Source organism: Mesoplodon bidens, assembly GCF_964165515.1.
Source record: "Mesoplodon bidens genome assembly, chromosome: 5".
Lineage (NCBI taxonomy): Eukaryota > Metazoa > Chordata > Mammalia > Artiodactyla > Ziphiidae > Mesoplodon > Mesoplodon bidens.
Genome location: NC_138161.1, coordinates 43,760,546 through 43,767,190, shown reverse-complemented (window position 1 = coordinate 43,767,190; position 6,645 = coordinate 43,760,546). Strand labels below are relative to the sequence as shown.

The 6,645-nt window shown below is 37.5% G+C and overlaps 1 pseudogene across 1 annotated transcript; it reads right to left on the bottom strand.

Annotated features, from left to right (window-relative positions):
• Positions 1–5,185: 5,185 nt before the first annotated feature.
• Positions 5,186–6,140, bottom strand: LOC308617600 (14-3-3 protein theta-like; annotated as a pseudogene). Its single transcript has one exon. The product of its transcript is annotated as a 14-3-3 protein theta-like (transcript).
• Positions 6,141–6,645: the final 505 nt, after the last annotated feature.

Below are 6,645 nucleotides of genomic sequence, written 5' to 3'. Positions count from 1 at the left end.
ATTACTCAGCCATAAAAAGAAACTAAATTGAGTTATTTGTAGTGAGGTAGATGGACCTAGAGTGTCCTACAGAGTGAAGTAAGTCAGAAAGAGAAAAACAAATACCATATGTTAACACATATATATGGAATTTAAAATAAAAAGAAAAAATTGGTTCCAAAGAACCTAGCGGCAGGACAGGAATAAAGACGCAGACGTAGAGAATGGACTTGAGGACAAGGGGAGGGGGAAGGGTAAGCTGGGACGAAGTGAGAGAGTGGCATGGACTTATATATAGTACCAAATGTAAAATAGATAGCTAGTGGGAAGCACCCACATAGCACAGGGAGATCAGCTCGGTGCTTTGTGACCACCTAGAGGGGTAGGATAGGGAGGGTGGGAGTGAGACACAAGAGGGAGGAGATATGGGGATATATGCATATGTATAGCTGATTTACTTTGTTATAATGCAAAAACTAACACACCATTGTAATGCAATTATACTCTAATAAAGGTGTTAAAAAACAAAAAGATATGTTCCCAAATTATTTGTAATATTTCACAAGGCTTCCTCCATAATGTTCTATGGTTGCTATTCTTATTTGGAAGGAATGGATGTTGAGGAGAAAAGGATTGGTTCACTTAACTATAGAACATTTTTACTTCTGGAACTTCTAAATAGAGATGATAAGAAATACACAGCAACAATATAAGGAACCATTTCTTAGGAAAATGTATAGAAAATATTTTAAAGAATTTAAAATATATAAAAAGAATATACTTTTACTGTTTAATGATCCTGACCTGGTGAATTTAGGAATAAAAGGTAAACTTACCATGCCTTTGATAGAAAGAAAAAAAAATAAAAGCACCTCAGGAGATTTTAAATTAAAAGTTTAAAAATCACGATTATTAAGTAATGTAGGGCTTCCCTGGTGGTGCAGTGGTTGAGTCCACCTGCCAATGCCGGGGACACGGGTTCAATTCCTAGCCCGGGAGGATCCCATATGCCGCAGAGCTGCTGAGCCCATGCACCATAGCTGCTGGGCCTGCACTCTGGAGCCCTTGAGCCACAGCTACTGAGCCCACATGCTGCATCTGCTGAGGCCTGCGTGCCTGGAGCCCATGCTCCACAACAAGAGAAGCCACGGCAGTGAGAGGCCTGCACACCACAATGAGGAGTGGCCCCCACTTGCCACAACTAAAGAAAGCCCCCGCATGGCAACAAAGACACAACACAGCCAAAAAAAAAATAAAAACACATAAATAAATAAATTTATTTAAAAATAAAAAGAAATGTAAACATATACTTAAGGTGTCATAAGAGTAGGAATGGGGACAGAAGGAAGCAAAGGAATGTTAATAAAGTCAATACATGTAAAATAAGTACATGCCTTGTATAAGTCTCAAGATAGCAAGTTTTTATACTTTAAAAGTCCGTTGAAATGGACATTTCCAGTCTTCCTCCCCAGAGATTCTGAGTCTTTTGTTGTCTTACCCTTGACAGGCCATAGGTGATACAATTGGCCATTTACTAGTAATGCAGTGCATAGAAGCACAAGAGATATCCTAGTGAAACCCCTGGATGGTCCCCAGATGTACTCCTTTCTGCTCCCATTGTGTGACATCAACCTGAATACTTCATGATATACTTCATTACTTCTGATATTACAGGAGCTCCTGTGTTTGTTTGCTGGTCCACGGTCAGGAGGAGGAGCTGAAAGCAGTTTGTTCCTACTCACAACATCCAGTTCAGTGAAATTCTCTGTCCCCTGGCTGACTGAGTGTTACCTCCCTGAAAACCACAATCCTCAATAGATGTTGATAGGAACTAATCCTATTTTCAACATGTAGTGCCTAGAACTGTATATTTTAGCTTTAGGGGATGCCCCAACAGGACATAAACTTAGTTGCTTACATAATGGCCTCCTAGGGAACAGCGCCTTACCCCTACAGGGTATTGTCCCTAAGCCAGTGCTTTGGCTAAGCCTTTAGCAGTACATTCCGTCATCCTAGTAGGTCAGTTGCATGCAGAAGACCAGTGGATCCTATCGTTATGCTTTTTATTTTTGTGCCTCCTTTATCATCAAATGGACCTTGGTCTGAAGCAACATCCTTTGGGATAACGTGTTAATAAATCAGACATTCTATAAGCACTCAGATGGTGGTGGGGGTGGACACATTGTTGATAAGAAGAACCAGCCCATAGCTAGAGTAAATATTGATTGTAATTAAAAAAAAAAACCTGCTATCTCATCCAAGACAGAAGGGACCCAATGTTATCCCTCTGTGATCAGTAGCTAGTTGGTTTTCTCAAGGATTGGTGCCATATCAATCTCTGCAGCCAACTGAATAGTCATTCAGAAAGAAGCAGTAGCTAATAAACCCTGGTAAAGGGAGAATATGCTATAGAGTCCATGCATTGCCTCTATGCCTTCCACAATGGCTACTCTATTTATGGGCCCATTGTATCATCTTGTGCTGGCATTTTAGGATTCAGATCTAAGCACTTTACCACTCTTTCAGTTAGTAGTGGGGAATGATCCATGAAGCTAAAGGTAGGAGTTGAAGTGCAAGGGTAGTAAATACCATGGGAATCTGAACTACTTATTCAAGTAATTTTCTTGTGCCTTCTGGACCTAAGCTGGTTCAATCTCAATTATAAAATTTCTATTAGCCAAAGGGTTGTTGTACTCACAGTGGAATTTATGACCCAGAGAATCTGACAGTATCCAGGTTATTCCAGGTAGCAGTCATTAAAGCTATCACTTGCTTAGGTTAATGTAATCTACCTAATCTATTTGGTTTTTCATGTACTAGAAAGCTAAAATAAACAGAGAAATTATGGGAACCACCACATCTGACTTTTTCAAGTTATAGATGGCATAGATTCTGAAATTTGTGTATTTTGTATGTTTTAAGAGAGAGAAATCCAAACTAATTTTCTTCTAGCTGTTTTCACATTAAATAAACTATTCTTTCTCACTGGATTCATATTTCATCTTAGACATACATAAATTATCATGTATAACAGAATCTATTTACAGACTGCCTTTACAGACCAGTTCTACTGATTTACTCCTATACTAATAATATGTGGATTTGATTGCAGTAACTTTGTAGTATGTTCTGAAAACTGATAAGTAAATCCCAACTCAATATATTTATTGGTAATAAAATTTTTGGCTAATCTGAACCATACAGTCTTACAGAACATCTTGAGGTTATTTTATTCGATCTATATCTCTTCAAACAGTGTTTGAATTCTAAAATATTAGTCAAAGAAAATGTAACATATACATTGTCTTCTCATCTAAGAACATGACTGTATTTCCTTTTGCCGTATCTTATTTTATATCTATTAAATTTAAAATCTGTTTTCCTTGAGTTCCATAGCTTTCTTGGTAAAGTTATTCTTAAAGATTCAATGGTTTGGTACTAGTGTAAATGACATTTGTCTCCAATCTCTATTATAGATCTGTATTTCCAGTATCAAAGAAAGCTATTGCTATTTGTTGTATTAATAACACTACATTACCACATTATCTTATTAGTTTAACAGCTTTACTGAAATATAATTAAAGTAAAATAAACTGCACGTATTTAAAGTGCACATTTAATAAGATTTGGCATGTGTATGTACCTGTGAAACAATCAAGATATTGACTATATTGATCACTCCCAAAAGTTTTCTTATGCCCTTTATCACACCTCTTTCCCACCCCATTCACTCCTGTCCTCATTCTACTGCCCCATTTCCAACTATTCTGCTTTTTGTCACTAGATTAGTTTGCATCTTCCAGAATGCTATGTAAGTGGTATTTAACATTATGTACTGATTTTAGCCTGATTTCATTCACTCAGGATAGCTATTTTCAGAATCACTCTTTTTGTAACAGGTATCAGTAATTCATTTCTTCTGAGTGAAGAAGAGTGTTCCATTATGTTTGTTTAGTCATTAACCTGTTGATGACTACTTGGTTTGTTACCAGTTTTTGAACATTAGAAATAAAGTTGTTATAAACATCTATGTATAGTAGGTCTTGGTATGGACTATGCTTTCATTACTATGTGTGGAATGCAGAGCAAAATGCCTAGATCTCATGGTAGGTGAATGATAAACTTTTTAAGAAACTGTCAAACATTTTTCAAAATTGTTGTACAATTTTACATTCTCACCAGCAGTGTATGAGACTTCCAGTTTATTCATATCCTCATCAACACTTGGTATGGTCAGTCTTTTTAGTTTTAGACATTCTTACAGGTTTACAGTGGTATCACACTGTAATTTTAATTTGCATTTCCCTAATAAAGTTGAGTATCTTTTTTGTGCTTATTTGCTATCCATATGTTTTCTTTTTTGCAAGAACTTGTTCAAATCTTTTGACACTTTTTTTTTGGTTTATAAAATGTAATTTTATTTTATGTTGCTCTGCTATTACATAGGGCATAACATTTTCACAAAGCTTTTTTGGGACTACAGTCAATGATTATTAGAGCAACGTACAATAGTGGTCCAACTCTCTAAATAACAATCACTAGACAAACTGGACACCCTCTCACATGTGTACAAATCTGCGTGGAAAAGTACTAAAGTTTTAGACTTGGACTTGTGTACTTTATTTCCCCTTTCTAGTGTATTAAGAAATGACATGCACTTTCATTTACCAAAAGCAATGCTTGTATTTTGGCAGCAACGTGCTACTTCTGTTACATAGTAAAGTGAATACCAGAACTACAAAGGCAGGAGATGTAAGTGAATTTTTATTGGGAAGGGAAGTTGTCAACTTAAACAGCAGCAAATGAAGAGTGAATGAGGAAACTACCTGTTGTCACAGATACACAAGACCTCCATCATATATGACACAGGAGGCATTTTAATTTGTGACCCCCAGCCTCAAAATGTCAAATGTTTTTCCATTCAATCTAATACTTCTGGATTCCTACCAAAAAGGAATATATTAAGAGGATGGAAATGTTGCTTACTGAAAGAAAATCCCCAAAGAAGAGTAAGGGAGGGAATGTAGAAATCAAGAAGTTATGTAGAACACTCTTTAAATTGTAATTAACTACATTTTCATATCTTCATAGTAATACAAAACACAGTCACGGGCAGAACTGGTTCAGGTTACTTAAATACCAGATAGATTTTTAGTCCTCTACATAAGTGTTTGGAAGTTACTTGTGTTTATATGAAATGAGCTATTAATACTTTTCTACAGCAGTAACTGCACACTAGGAAGGCCACGACAAACACAAATCAAGGAATGGAGTTTTCCCAAAGCTGCAGTGTGAAAAGACTATAAACAGTTGATTCCATACACATGAATGTGTTTCTTTGCTATAGGAAATCCAAATGGAATAAGGAATGGAGATGAGTAAAAAGGTTTCTTGAGGGGAAGAAGGATGACACCCTGTATGCACTTAGTTCTCTGCCCCTTCTGTGGCATCACATTCTTCTCCTGCACTGTCTGAGGTCCATTATGTTAGGTTGTCTCTAAGCAACTGCATGATGAGGGTGCTGTCTTTGTATGAGTCTTCATTCAGTGTATCAAGTTCTGCAATGGCCTCATCAAAAGCCGTTTTAGCCAGTGTGCAGGCAAGTTCTGGGTTATTAAGGATCTCATAGTAAAATACAGAAAAGTTAAGAGCCAGTCCCAGGCGTATTGGATGTGTGGGTTGCATCTCTTTCTTGCTTATATCAATAGCCTCTTGGTAAGCTCCTTGGGAATTATCTATCATTTGTTTCTGATCATCACCACAAGCAACTTCAGCAAGGTACCGGAAGTAATCTCCCTTCATCTTCAGATAGAAGACCTTACTCTCTGGATTAGTTGCATTGGCTATTAAATACTTATCCAACAATTCCAGGACCGTGGTGCAGATGGACCTCAGTTTGGACTCCACTTTCTCCTGATAGTCCTTAATCGGCTGCAACTTCTTGTCGGAGGTGTTGGTCTTCTGCTTGTTGCTCGAGATGACCCTCCAGGAGGACGTGTGGCCCCCAACCACGTTCTTGTAGGCCACCGAGAGCAGGGTGCATTCTCGTTGGACAGCTCCGCGCCCTGCTGCGTCACGGCTTTCATGCAGGTGGCCATGTCGTTGTAGAGCTTGGCCTGCTCGGCCAGCTTGGCCACCTGGATCAGCTCCGTCTTTTCCATGGGGCCGGGAACAGGACAGCGAGGGCAAGCACCAACCCGGATGGCAAGCAGGAGTCTCTTTTGCCACTTTTAAATTGGATTTTTGTTATTTTATTATTCAGATTTGAGTTCCAAATATATTCTGGCAATCATTCCTTTATCAGATATGTGATTGGCAAATATTTTCTCCCAGTCGTTGGCTTGTATTTTCATTCTTTTAACAGTCTTTCAAAGAACAGAAATTTTTAATTTTGATGAAGTTTAACTTATTAATTTGTTTTTTTATGGATCATGCTATTGATGTTGCAACACAGAGTCACAAAGGTTTTTCCCTTATGTTGTCATCTAGAAAATTTACAGTTTTAGGTTTTCAGTCTAGGTTGATGATACATTTTAAGTTAAATTGTGTGAGATGGTTGAAATTCATTGTTTTGCATATGTGTTTTCAGTTGTTGCAACACCATTCCTTGAAAAGGCTATCCTTTCTCAACAGAATTACCTTTGCAACTTTGTAAAAATTTAATTG